Genomic DNA, 15,418 nt, shown 5'->3' with positions numbered 1-15,418 from the left:
TTTAAATCATGGTCATCTCAATAGAATTTTAGTCCTTATGTGGTTTATTCTTATTTTAGGTTTTAGTAAAAAATTATTTGGAACAAGAGGGAGCTCATATTTTGAGCAGAAATGTAAGAAAAAACCGACCCTGACATTACTAAGCAACTCGTTCTGCGTGTCACAACCACTGCTGCCTTATGTGTGCGGCTGCCTTAACTTTGCAGGAGTCATTTTCATTATCTAGCTGATAGAGGTACATGCAAACCTACAAAATGTTTTTGTTTCCACTTAACTTCTTTGGATTCTCTAAATTGCTAGTGAACAATTCTTAATCAGTTTGGGGGCGATAGTGAGTCAATTTTGAACTGCCTGAACTGTGAAACCTGATTATCTTGAGACAGCACAACTCTTGCTGCAGAGCTTATGTTTTTCTGCTGGAACTATATCTTAAATACCTTGGATTATGTAACCTTTTAAAACTGACTTTTGAGGGGAGGAGGCAGGGGCATAAAAAAGAAAAAAAAGAAGACAAGAGACTAAGTATTGGTGAGGACGTGCAGAAAAGCTAATGCTTGTGCACTGTTGGTGCAGCCATAATAGGAAACAGTATAGGGGTTCCTCAAAAAATTAAAAATTGAACTACTGCACAATCCAGCAATTCCACTTCTGGGTATATATCCAAAGGAAATGAATACAGGGTATCAAAGAGATATTTGCACTCCCATGTTCACTACAGCATTATTCACAACAGCCAAGATATGGAAACAACCTAAGTGTCCATCAAGGAATGAATGGAAAAAGATCATGTGGTATATATACACAATGGGATATTATTCAGCCATGAGAAAGAAGGAAATTCTGCCATTTGCCACAACACTGATGCACCCTGACAGCATTATTCCAAGTGAAATAAGCCAGACAGAGAAAGCTGAATACTGCATAGTATCACTTACATGTGGAATCTGAAAAAAAAAAAAAAGTCAAAATCAGAAAGTACAAAAGTGGTTGCCAAGGGCTTGGGAGTGGGGGAAATAGGGACAGGTTGGTAAAAAGGTACATAAAAATAATCATAATCATAATAGAAGAAACATGTATAAAAGTCAATGTGACATGCCCAATGCTGGCTCTGGTAGCATATCTATTCTTTCTAGTTCTTCCAGTCCAAAGAAATGACAGTGCAGTTACTGGCAAACTCAAATATAACATTTGCAGCAGGGAACTGTAAACACAAAAGAGCCGATTAAGCATTAATAGCTCCTCGCGGAATAAACATATTGGTCTTCAAAGCACTACATAAAGGACTGTTCTAAAACAACAGCTTAACCTTTTATACCTTTTCTTTACCTAGTTTAACAAACAGGTTTCACAGTGTGAGAAAAGTTGGACAGCAATATATGCCATTCAAGTTCAAATCAACGAATACAAATATGTAACAGGATGTGTTTTATAATCAATGCCTTGCCTTTTAGTCATCTAGATGGGAATATAGGCTTTTGTTATATATTTGCAAATTAAAAATTTTTAAGAAAAAACTACCCTCCACCGTCAGAAGCCATTGTCTTTCATAAGCCTAAAACCTCAAGAAGGACAGATTTCAAAGCCATAGAATACCCCACAATCTATTCAAATGCTAGTTTGTTTTGTTTTAAATCTTATTCAAACCTTTGTGCATTTCAAGTCTACCTCTTCCCACCACATCTTGGCATTCTGGTGAGAAGTCTCGAAGGCCCTCAGTATCTGCTGCAAATCATCTAAAATTTACGATCCTCCCCCCCTAAAAAAAATGCCCCCAGAGGTTCTTGTGGCATAAAGTTGCCTGTGTATCAGTGAAGTTGACCCAGCTATTGCAGTTGTGTCAGACTGAACCAGGGATTGGTGCACCAGCCTAAGGCAGCCATGGATTAACTGAACAGCTAGGGTCCAACTTGGTCCAAAGAGGGTAACTGCACAGAGAATGGTGACAAATATATTCAGACCCTCCCATACAATTAGGGCACAAAGAAGGCAGTCACTGGAGATCAGGCAGTGCTCCAAGTGATTCTAAGCTGTCCATGAGGCCTACTCCATATTCTAGCCTGAAAAGGATTAGGACCCTGAGTGAATACACAGTTAACAAGCAAATAATATCCTACGCTACTGCACAGTCCCAATCCTGAAGGCATCTCTTCTGCACAACCCAGAAAAGTCTAATACAACTGATCTACTTCTCTAGACACAACATGTTCCAGTCATCACACCCATGGACTTGGTCACTGAAGAGCCAAGCCTTCACACACACCTTTGTGCTCCTCTGGCAGGAGAGGTGGGTAAAGCTGCAGTGAGACCCTTCCAATTACCTAAAATTCTCTCTCATCACAATAATCCATAAAGTAAGCCTGAGCTGCTTGACAATCACCTCCTTCAAGAAGACTTCTCCAACTGATCCAAATGACATTAAAATTACTTTATTCTGTGACCCCCTCCATTTAGTTTTTTCTATAAATCACACATCATTTCAATCAACTTGAGATTCAGTCCAACCTCCAATAACACAGAACTTGACTCATCTTAAACATTATCTGAAATTTGCTGGGCCTCAATTTTTTTTTAATAGAGACCTTTATTCCCATATGGTTTGACTGGTATATTTATTTATAATTGTTTCCACAGAACGATGTTCTTCAGATCCACTAGTAAAAAGCATTTGTCGGGCTTCCCTGGTGGCGCAGTGGTTGACAGTCTGCCTGCTGATGCAGGGGACACGGGTTCGAGCCCTGGTCTGGGAGGGTCCCACATGCCGCGGAACGGCTAGGCCCGTGAGCCACAGCTGCTGAGCCTGCGCGTCTGGAGCCTGTGCTCCACAACGGGAGAGGCCGTGATGGTGAGAGGCCCGCGCACTGCGATGAAGAGTGGCCCCCGCTTGCCACAACTGGAGAAAGCCCTCGCACAGAAACGAAGACCCAACGCAGCAAAAATAAATTAATTAATTAATAAACTCCTACCCCCAACATCTTCTTAAAAAAAAAAAAAATCAGTAATATAAATTTTTTAAAAAAAGCATTTGTCTCCCCAATACAAGGCAAATAAACTAAAGTCTGTATCATGTCGATTCTTGTATATGTTTCCCCAAATCCAAGGCTGTTTTAACCTCAACAAGTGAACAATTTTGTTAATAAATATAATACTTATCCTAATAAGATTATTTCGAAGGATATTTGAATATGGGATATTTTTACTATTCCATTATTCTGGATTTTCTAATACAGCTGCACAAAAATGTAAAAAGGACAGTTATAACCATGGATTGCATTTTAGGTGCAGTATTTACTATGTTAATTAACATTATAAAATATATCCTTACAGGGCTTCCCTGGTGGCGGAGTGGTTGAGAGTCCGCCTGCTGATGCAGGGGACGCGGGTTCGTGCCCCAGCCGGGGAAGATCTCACATGCCGCGGAGCGGCTAGGCCCGTGAGCCATGGCCACTAAGCCTGCGCGTCCGGAGCCTGTGCTCCGCAACGGGAGAGGCCACAACAGTGAGAGGCCCGCGTACCGCAGAAAAATATATATATATCCTTACAAAATTATTGCATATAAACAAATGAGATATATATATAATTATTTACAAAGCACAAAGGTATTAGGCAGCAACATAATGCAAAATATCAAGAGAACAAAATCAGAATGTGCCCTAAGGAATTTAGAACTTAACAGACGACCTAAGGTAAGTATGAACAGTATGCCTGTGGAGATGAAGGGTACCCTGACTAAAAGGAAGGGAGATAAGGGAAAGTGAAAGTCAGCAGGTGGTATTTGCTTCACTGCATAGGTAGTGTTTTGAGTGTTATCTGAAGCAGTCAAAAAAAGCTAAATATGTTAAATACTGAAAGAAGCAGGTATCTGGCATAGCTAGAAGAGGAATATTAGGTGCTGAGAAAGGAGAGTAACGTGAATCCAAGAAGAATGCTCCTACAAGAAGCCATACAGATGAGCTGACAGAAAATAAGAACAGAGAAGAAACAAAATCAATACCAAAGATAACACAAGGAAGGGCTAGGTCTAAAAGAGGGAGAGTAGAATAAAGACAGTGGGTTACAGATCATCCTCGTGTGCGATGCCGGAGTTCAAGAAGAGTATAATGCAGTATTATGCATGATTATGAACAATGCCATTATTTTACAAAGTTTCTATCCAGAAAGAAAATTCTTCATATTTATTCCTCAGAATGAGGCAGCAATCATTACAAAGTACATTAAGTGTGTATATTCATAATACATAAAGTTTTACATATGCTCTCCCACTTCAAAATGCAACCCAGATTTTAAATGCATTAAGTCACTGCAGCCTGCCACCCAGAAAAAAAAAGGAAAGAAAGAAAAAAAAGGTAATGCTTTTCATCTAACAAAAATCAGACAGCGTACTTGCTCTTTCCTCTCTTCAAATTTTAACCTTTGAAGCAGGTATCTCTGGTTAAGAAAAAATTCCTAATATCAAAACCAAATTCCTTTCCTCTTTCATTAGGTTCAAATTGCTATCAAAGAATTAGTATGACTGAAAAAAATTTTTAATTAACAGTTGAATTAAATTATGGACATAAAATTCAACTGTCACAGAATCCAAAGTAATTCCCTCAGTGCAATCTTCCAGAAAGCAGGATTTTAGATGGTTGATATTAGAGAAGATCACCAGAAATTGGAAAGGAGATTCAATGGGCATTTATATCATGATCCAGCAAGATCCTGAATGCTTCACCAAAGAACTATTATATTTCTCTTGTGAACCTCCAACTTCTAATAGCTTGCCTTCTAAAATGCTCTTATTACTAATTTATTGGCTTTGGCTTTTTTAGACCAAAATATGTAGAACTGCAGAAGCTTCTGATCAGCACAACCATAATTAAGTGATACAATTTTAGGCCAGCCCAGTCCTCATAAAATAAAAAGAGAAATAAAAAAATTTTTTTAATTTAAGCTTGACATTTTAGCCTATGTAGTCTCTCATTAATATAGTAGTTAAGAGAGAGTTCTGGAGTCAAACTCTTCTCTTACAATCCTGACTGATCTTGGGCGAGTAACTTAGATCTAAGTCTGTGCCCTCACGTATAAAATATAGGTATTACTAATACCTATCTCACAGAGTTGTTAAGGTTGAAAGGAGACAATACATGTAATATTCTTTGAACACTGCTTCACAAATAGAAAATATTCAGTGAAAGTTTTAGTCACTTTTCACATTTGTTTAGGCTTTAAAATGCATTAAAACAACCTAGGGACCTCCATTACCATCTCCAAGAACCTCTAAGGAGTACAGGGACCTGAGATTTTATAATCATGCCCTAATATGTCCCTCCACTACATTTTTTTTTTCCTCCACTACATTTTAAAATTAAATCAATATATGCGCTTTTTACCTGAATTTATGTCTCCCTAAAGATGGCACATTCAGAAAAATATTTTGTCTGTTGATTTCTATCTGGTGGACTTACAGCGGGTTAGAACACTATAAATGGCAAAGAACCATAAAAGCCGTATTTTTGTGTGTTTGAGTTTCCTATTCTGAACGTACATTACTTTTGTAATCAGAAAAAACAGATGTTGTAAGATTAGTGTTTTCCCTCAATAATTTATTTTGGCAGTCAGGAATTTTTATGCAATCTACTTATTTATCCAAGTGCCTAATAAAATAGATTCTTAGAGGTTTTAGTATTTTCTTCCTACTTCTTACATATTACATTGCTCACAAGCAAAGACCTGGAAACAAAACACATTTACTAAACCATATTATATAAGTAAATTTTATATATCAGAAGTTCCCTTCTAGAGTACAATCTATTTATAATTCAATCGTTTGGACCTCAGAACTCATTTTCCCTTAAAAGCAATGTTGTAAGTATGGCTGAAGTTCCTAGATTAAGCCAGAAAGATTATTTAGCCATATTATTACTGAATTCTAGTAACAGGATTATTGACCTAGGTTTCAAAATCCAGGGTCAAGCCATACAATAGAAAGAAACAGAAGTTTTTAAAAAATCCAGCTTCTTTTATGAAGCTCAGGAATATCCCTTGGCAATTTTCTTAAATAGGCAGCTTGCTTTGCTATCTTTTGACTGCCCTGTAGTTTGTGCCCCCCCTGCTCTCATGCTGCCCCTTGTGCCCACCTATTACAGAACTCCATCCAAACTTGGTCTCCCATGATGCAATCTTACCCAGTCCTCTTTTCCCAACTATCCTACCAATGTAAGTGATCACATTTAGATATTAAATATAGAGTAATATGAATGAACCAACTCACACTGAACCCCTTAATTCTAAGCTGGAGCATTTCTGGTCATATAAAATGAAGTGAAATATTCAGGCCACATCAAAACAGACATTACTGACCTACAAGAGAACCAGGCACAATCAAATTTTCACAACTCTTCTTTTATATTCTTCTTTCTAAGCCCACCAGGTTTCGAAAAGTACTAAAACCGTCAAAGACATGTACAGTGAAGAAAAGATTAAAAGCAGAGAGTGGACACCCTCTGAGAAACTTAAAAGTTTAGAAAATGCAGTACACAAAGAACATGTGAAATTAAAGAACTATGATTTAGTTTAAATTAACACCAAATGCTAAGGGAACACAAAAATTATGTCTTAAGCGACATTATAAATACAAATGACCCCTGAACTATGTGGGGTCAGGGGCACTGACTGACTCTATGTGCAGTCGAAAATCTCCGTATAATTTACAGTCAGCCATCCGCATCCGGAGATTCAACCAACCAGAGCTTATGTAGTACTGTAGTATTTACTACTGAAAAAAAAATCTGCATATAAGCAGACCTGAGCAATTCAAACCCGTGTTGTTCAAGGGTCAACTGTATATGAGTAGGAGGCAGAAAGACATTCCAGGAAAAGAGATAATAAGAAGGCAAGGAGTTTAGAAAAAGCAAGACAGATGCATGAGGTGATAAAGATACCACACTGGGTTAAAAAAGGAAAGGAACATGGTTTTGATCTGGAGGTATATGGGACCAAGTAGAAAAAAAAGACTTCAAGTAAACGGTACAGTACAGAATTGAACAGACCAAAAACTGGACCACTTCCAGGTAATCCTTTGTTTTGGAGAATGTCCTATATATTGTAGGATGTTTAGCAGCATCCTTGGCCTCTACTCACTTGATGTCATTAACACCTCTCTCCACTAAGTGATAACAGCTAAAAATATCTCCAGACATTGTCACATGTCCTCCAGGGGACAAATTCAACCTGCTTTAAAGAATCAATCTTTAACCAAAAAGCCCCAAACAAAGCAAAAAATATATTAAGCTACGAAAGGAACCAAAGCAGGAAATGTGCAACTACGCTAAAACACTAACTGGTCAGATCCCCGAGCACCTGAGTATTCTAAGAAACCAATTTTTCCTAATAGCTGAGAATCTATCCTTGTAAGTACCAAGTATCTCTTTTTTCCAATTTTAACTCTCTTGGACAGAGAGGGTTTTTTAATTTTATATATTTTATATAAAATATTATAATATTTTTATTTTTATATACGACCTTGCCTTAAGCAAGAATATCAAAGAAAATTTTAACTCTATTTTAAGATTCAGGGTCATTGTGAAATCCATTCATAACTGTATTATAAGACTTTGAGATCTTCAGAGAATATTATAAGTAAGGAACAACAACAGTTTTATGTGGCTCAAGGAAAGTACATGTGGATAGAACTGGGTAATTAGGTAAAACAGTATAGTCTGGAGTCAGACCAAGGAGTTTGAATTTTATCTCTAAGAGTAAGCACTCATCCTGTTCTTTTTGTGGGTAAATAACATAAACAGGTCTGTTTTCTGAAGATCATAAATGAATGACTGAGAGAAAGACCAGAACCCAGTAAGAAGCTCCATTTAGACATAACAGGCCAAGCAGAAGGCAGAGGCTGCCTGACCTAGGGTGGCAGTGATGGCAAGGAGGGAGAGAAAAATATAAAATATAGCTGGAAGACCAATTTGGTGAACTACGGATGAAAAACAGAGGGGATATAAAGGGTCAAAGATGACACTGGCTTCCGGCTACGTAGATATAACTAAGGCTGGGAAAACAGTAAAAGAACCTCATTTCCAAGGAAAAAAATAATGAGCTAGATTTGGGTTTTAAGGTCTAGCCTCGTGAACTCAGTAACCTAGGCTTTATTTAAGCAAGTCAAGTTAAATTTCTACTAAATTTCACCCTCAGTGAAGAAAAATAACACACATCCAACTTATCTGTGAAGATTAAATAACACAGTAAAAGCATTCTGGAAAGAACCAGTCTAGTATAAGAAATGACTATTCCTCTTTTTTTTATTATTCCTGGCAAAGCTACCACTAAGTACAAGCTTCATGGGGTACCTTCATTTCCCTATCACAAATCTTTCCAATCACCCTAAAATAATTCACATTCAAGCCACCAACAGCTTCTTCCTGGACATTTCTGTTCCACTGTACTGGTTGTTTTATTTCACCACTGTGTTTCACCTCTGCCTTGACATCCTTTACAGCATGTTTTAGGAAAACTACAATAAGGATATTAATTCTGAAAGTTTCTTTTCCATTAACACATTTTTCATCTCTATGTGTTTCTTCTACTCTATCTTGTCTACTCTACTTCCTAATACCCCAGCCCTACTTCAAATCTGCACTACATACTTCAATAGCCTCATAAGCCTCCAACTTTTTCCAAAAAGTTAAAAAAATAATTCACTCCACTACACTCCCCCTCCCAAAAAAAAAAAAATCCTCCTGGCTGTGAAGGTCTGACTCATCTGGACAAAAGGAGAATCACTGAGGTAAACGTGTGTTCCTCTTTGTATTAAGCCTCAAGAGAGAAAAAGGTTGTAGAAAGTTGGAACATCATACTCTCTCCCTCCCAAAAGAACCTCCAAAGCTGACTCAGACTTTGTAAAGAAAATGTGAAGTTTTACAAACAGTAAGAAAGCGTGGGTAGGAAAAAAGGAAGAGAACTCAAAATATAGAAAACTAGATGACTACAACACACAACCCACCAGAGTTGGTTATATGTTTCACTGGACATGTCTCATGGCCTGTATCTACCATCATGCCCTTCAAGAGTAACTGCCCACCAGAAAAATTCCTGTTTAGATGAAGGATGGATACCAGACACCCCGATGGCAAAAGGAAATCAGAAAACATCCGTATGTTGTCAGAGGTGAATCAATCAGATAATCCCTCAAAGGAGCTTACGAAAGTTTTCAAAGTGTGGTCCCCAGCGGAGCAGCATCGGCATCCACATCACAAGCAAGGGAACTTGTGGGAAATGCTAATTATTTGGCCCTATTCTAGGAATAGGGCCTAGCAATCAGGTGACTGTGATACACCCTGAAGCTTGCCTATTATTAAGATCCTCTGAGCCTCCTTAAATCCCGGTTTATTAAGTATACCATGGAGCTTGCGCTTGGATTAATGTTGAGATTTCCCTGTATCCTTGAATACCTAGAATAGTGCCTGACACAGAATGCCTGACTCAATAAATGTTTGTTGAATGAACGAGTGAATGGCCTTAAAATAAACTTTACCCCTTACTAAACTACTGTTAATGGAATTGTTTCTTGTAACCAAAGAATCTTAATTAGGCAATGTGCATGGGGAGTGGGGGCAGGGTACACACAAGATGGCCAAAGTCATTTGGAGCTAGTCCATGGGGATGTAGAGAGAGCTAGAACACTGTTTTGTGAAGAAAAAGATAAGAAACATACCCTGTCCAGAAGAAAAAGTGAAGGAATTTCAAGGGGCAAAATTGAGAATTTAATAACAGGGTCAAGGAAACTACAGCTATAAGGAACTGTGATTTGACCTTGTACAAGCTCTGAGGCCAAAATAGAAAACTGCCATGCTTTTTCAAGAACCTAGGAAGTTAATAAATAAAGACTTTGACCTCTGTCTCAATGAGAAGTGAAAAAGTCTATGTATCTAATGATTTACCTGATCTGTATGTAATTTGTACCTTAAGATTCCACCACACCATGGAAATAATTTATACCTTTTAACTCTGCTGTAGCTGACAGATCAGGGACATAACCATCAAAAATACGAGTGGCCAGACTAAATTCAGAGAGCTCTCAGAAGCAGAATTCTACCCTCTTCCCTATCCCTATTGATCCTCTGAATATTGACAGCAGAAATTTACTCCCAAAAAGGCAAAAAAATAAAACAAAACCAAATGAAACTTTTAGGGGCCCAGGGGCAGGGGGCTGCCTCTACTTTCAAACCCTTGAACTCCAATTCTCTGTATGTCACAGAAGGATTCTTCTTTCTCAAATGCTGTATTAATAACATTATATGTCCATCAACAGATGAATGGATAAAGAAGATGTGGCACATATATACAATGGAATATTACTCAGCCATAAAAAGGAACGAAACTGAGTTATTTGTAGTGAGGTGGATGGACCTAGAGACTGTCATACAGAGTGAAGTAAGTCAGAAAGAGAAAAACAAATACCGTATGCTAACACATATATATGGAATCTAAAAAAAGAAAAAAAAATGGTCAGAAGAACCTAGGGGCAAGACAGGAATAAAGATGCAGACCTACTAGAGAATGCACTTGAGGATACGGGGCGGGGGGGGAAGGGTAAGCTGGGACAAAGTGAGAGAGTGGCATGGACATATATACACTACCAAATGTAAAATAGATGGCTAGTGGGAAGCAGCGGCATAGCACAGGAAGATTAGCTCGGTGCTTTGTGACCACCTAGAGGGGTGGGATAGGGAGGGTGGGAGGGAGGGAGATGCAAGAGGGAAGAGATATGGGGACATATGTATATGTATAACTGATTCACTTCGTTATAAAGCAGAAACTAACACACCATTGTAAAGCAATTATACTCTAATAAAGATGTTAAAAAATATATATATTATAGTCCCTCAGAGGCCTCCTAATGAGACCACCTTCCAATTGTCTTATAAATCATATTTAAATTACTAACCATGGTCTTTTTTTAAGCGGGGGGGGGGGTATTCCACCTCTCTTATTTCCCACCAAACCCCCACTTATGCCCTCTACCGCATTAAATAACTCTTTTATCACCCATAAGATGCATCACCCTCACGCAGGCTACATGAGGGCAGGGACTTGTATCCCCAGTGCTTAGAACCATGTCAGGCACAAAATGAACAGTAGAGTATGTGTTAATTGACTGACCCCCACTCCCACTCCTAATCCCAGTTTTGTTTTGTTCTTTTAATCTCTTTATTAATCTCAGTCTATCCTTCCTCAGCTCACCTCTTCCAAAAAGCCTCTCCTGACTGGCTCCAAGGAGCTGAAAGAAAACCATCTTGCTTCTGTTAGTACTTATGTACAACTATCACTGGTTATGTTTCAATCACCTATGTTTTATTCCAATCTATCTTCCGTTTTCGGTAAGATACTCAAGGGCTAAAAGCAAGCCCCTACTGAAGTAGTAAACCTGCCAAGGCTGTGCCCAGGGTGAATGCAATGTTCTCTCTCATAATCCATTGCTCAACTTGCTAATTAGACGCAACACAGCCACTTCACCCGCAGCAGGCAGTAGTGGCAGCAGCACGGAGGAGGAGAAGGGAGCAGAGAGGAAGGGATTTGGCAGAGAAAGAGACCACATCTAGATGAGACTATGGGAAAGGAGGGGGGAGGGTAGCAGGACCCAGAAAGTCTCACTCACTCTTTCCTTGGGACCATCATAATCCCTCCCACAGGCACTTGATATATCAAGTTGTAAGTCCATTGACTATACTTCAGGACATTTTCCTGCTATTACCACAACTCTATTTCATCTTAAATATGATGAAGTTTTAAACAAAGTCAAGATACTGATGGCACAAGCATAAATTATTAAATGAGGCAAATCATTTGGGGAAAATAAGTGTTTATAAATTACTTACCACCCGCCTTCCCCAAAGAAGGGGTAGGGTAGGGGACGGCAGACCAAAAAAAAAAAAAAAATAGAACTAGCACAAAGCAACTCTAAAAGGACAGCTCTGGCTCTAGGATGTGATGGATCTACACTCCCCACCTTTCCCACCATCTTCACTCCAACTTTCTGGCCATCTGCTGCTACTGCTGAAGGGCAGTAGGAATGCAGAATCTGAGCTAATTCCTGCAACCTGCAAGGCAATTTATTTTAATTACCCAAATAATAAGACACTATTCACTGATATGCTTTAAGACTTCTGTCAAACCTTGGAGTTGATTTTTTGTTTAAAGATCTACTTCTACAGGAAAACAGGATGTCGAAGAACCTCACTTGTCAAAACTAGATCAAAGTTATAAAAGTTCCGTACAAAACAGAAGTTGAAAGGAAGAAGTCGACAGCTTTCTCCTCAACAGTCCTTATCCCCATCTATAATTGTCTTCAGCTTCATGTAACACAAAACTACCAGCGCTAAGGCAGCAAAAACATCCCTCCCCTGTTTTTTCAAACAAGTCTTCATTAGCTCCCTCTTCCGTTTAAAAGTTCCATGGCTAGTTTAAGTTATGACAACTCAAGCAGTTCTATTTCTACATTTCCTAATTAACAAACTTACCAGAAAAATGATTTTTAACCAAAGCCAGAAAGAGGTTAGCAGAGAGTAATTCATGATTAGGCTACAGAAACAAAAGGAACATTCCACAGAGGCAAACTACCCAGTTTCCCCATTTAGTGCTGCAACTCCAGGAATCTAATGATCCTTCATTTTTTCAAAAAATGAAAATGGTAGTAAAATTCCCTAGTGTTGACAGCAGGTGATTTTTAACTTCACTGCTGCCTGACAGGCACCTACAGGCTTTACCTGGCCTCAATCTGTCCAGTTTGGAACTGCCAATTAGTCGCTTCTCAAAAGCAAATCTCAATGTAAGTCATTAAAAAAAAGTGCTTTGCAAAGCGTCAGATACAATGAATTAGTCAACCTCAGGACATTAGAACAAAATAAAACTTGGGTGCCCAATCCAGGCTGCAACTGTCAAAGCCAAGTGACAAAAGAACATCGTTCCAGAGCAAAGAAAGGATCAAATTCTCAGAACAGTTGTGATACATATAGTGCTCCTCTTAAATACAAATACTCTTAACTACCGCAGCAATTGAACAGGTGTCTTCATTGGTAAGCTTAGCCTTTCTCAACTGAGTTTCCACAGGACAAAATTAAGCACTAATGCCCTAAGGCACAGGTTGGCAAACCTTTTCTGTAAATATTTTAAGCTTTTCAGACCACAGGGTCTCTGTCACTATTCAATTCTGCCATTGGAGCTTGAAAGCAGCTGCCAACAATTAAGCAAAGGAATGAGGTAACTGTTCCAATGAAACTTTACGGACACTGAAATTTGAATTTCATATAATATTCACAGAATTATTTTCTTCAATGATTTTAAAACATAAAACGATTTTTATAAAAAATTTCTTAGTTCTTTGGCTAGATTTAGCTGAGGAGCAGTTTGTCGACCTACTCCCTAAGCCATCCTTCGTGTATTAATAGATTAACTTCTCTCTTATGCATGCAGAATTACACTAATTACACACCATACTACAGAGAATTGAGAAATAGTCACTCAAATCATTTTTTGCATGTCTGTAGTGCTCTGATTGTCTAATAGAATAATACTCTGTCTAGTATGAAGCTAACTGATGAGATTTTGTTAGCACTTGTTAATTTGGGCAAATAACTACACAAGTTAAAAGTTACTCTTCTTAAAGCCTCTTAAATACAAAAAGGAACTTTCACATCCAGTATATTGCCGATGGATAACAAAAATCAAACTGTTGCAAATTAAATCTCTGGTTAATATATTGCTAGAAATAATGAAGAAATTCTTTTAGTAAAGCCCAGAATTCAATTATCATCTTTCAATCCATTTTGTATCTTCAGATCCTGTTTCTTCTTAAAGTAGAACCTACCTGAATAAAAATCACAAGCATACATTACAGGATTGTCTCAGACAATTAAGTAGATTTGAGTTCTAGCTCCACCTCTTTCTAGATGAGTGAGCTTGAGCAAGTTCCATACTCTCTTTACTCATCTGTTAAGGAGAGGAAATATCTGCAACCCTCCAAGAGAAGTCAAAAGTATACAATTAAACTTAGGCAGAAATAGTTTGTATAGTGCTATAGAAATATCAGTTGCCATTATTAGGTGCTCAGTAACTTTCTTCATATTATCATCTTCTAATTTTTTATAACACTCCAGTGTTAGTTTCTGCTAAGCCTCAGGTTTAGTGGAATACTGTGCACCTAGTAGTACATTTCATTCAACACATTAAATTTTAGCAAAGCATAAGCAATAAGCAGTAAAGATGACTGAGATGGTCTCAGCACTCAAACAGTTTAGAATGAACGCCAACACGTATACATGGTAAGTCAGTGCTGTAAGAGGAACAAATGAAAACCAACATGAATACTGTGGAATGAGAAAAAGTTTCACAGGTAGTTAATAAGGGCCTGGGTATGTGACGGGAGAGATACTGTAACAGAGGGAACTGCAAAAGCACAGATACAGAGGGGTAAGAGAACACTCCACACACCCCAAAATGCAGGGCAGTTCAAGTTCTAAAACAAATTACAAAAGGAGAATTTCATTTTTAAAATCCAACCAGGAAAAGAAAAACCTTCCCATTAAGTCTCTAAAAAGTACACATCTTGAAGGATAAACAAGGGGGCTCATTTTAAGCCAAAGAGTTGGAAAAATTATGAACCATGCTACCTTCAACCCACTTCATCATCATTTCCCAAAGCACTTTACAATGTCTAAGAGGATATATTTAGAGGGGACTGAGTTACAGGAAAGGGATGTCTGGCCTAGCAAGTCTCTGAGGAAGTGGGGATTGGCATACCTGTCTCCCTTGATGACACATGCAATATATCAACCTGCTTCAAAAACCATTTTCTTAAATTCTGCAAGTTATCACCGTTCTCAGTAAGAAAAAGCAATACAGCAATTCTTAAAAGAATAAGTTATGTATGTTTCCTCGAGGGGAGTGGGGACTAGGAAATCTTACGTTCTTCCTCTAGAGTTTATTTTCTTACATCATTAAAAACCTTTCCCGTAAACAAATTTTATTCATGTTTTCTACCCCTTTACCACCAACAACAAAATTAATTTACCTTGTGCCTAAGCATGGTGAATTTTAACCCAGAAGACGAATGAGTAATGAGAAGGGTGTTCTATAATTATTACCTCTTCCTCTCAAGATTGCCACTGCATCAGCCACGCCACCAGTAGAAGATTAAAGATGGCCCCCAACTCTCTGCTAGGCCTCTGACTGAGAGATGCAGTCCAGTCCCCATCCCCACTCCCGCCCCCTTGAATCTGGGCAGGTAACTGCTTTGACCATTACAATATAGAAGAAGTGATGCTACACCAGTTTCCAGATGAGCCTGTCAACTGTGTGAAATAATAATAAATTGCTTTTCTAAGGCCCTAAATTTTAGAGTAGTTTGCTAAGAAGCACCAGATAACTGGAACAGTAACCA

General features: G+C 38.3%; 1 protein-coding gene across 2 annotated transcripts in view; it reads right to left on the bottom strand.

Moving 5' to 3' along the window:
- Positions 1–15,418, bottom strand: part of ZFAND3 (zinc finger AN1-type containing 3) — a 337,867-nt gene that overhangs the window by 288,490 nt on the left and 33,959 nt on the right. The gene's annotated exons all lie outside the window — the stretch shown is intronic.

Source organism: Globicephala melas, chromosome 11, assembly GCF_963455315.2.
Source record: "Globicephala melas chromosome 11, mGloMel1.2, whole genome shotgun sequence".
In the NCBI taxonomy this organism is placed as follows: Eukaryota; Metazoa; Chordata; class Mammalia; order Artiodactyla; family Delphinidae; genus Globicephala; species Globicephala melas.
The sequence above is the reverse complement of the archived record's forward strand: the minus strand, read 5'-3'. Positions and strand labels throughout refer to the sequence as shown.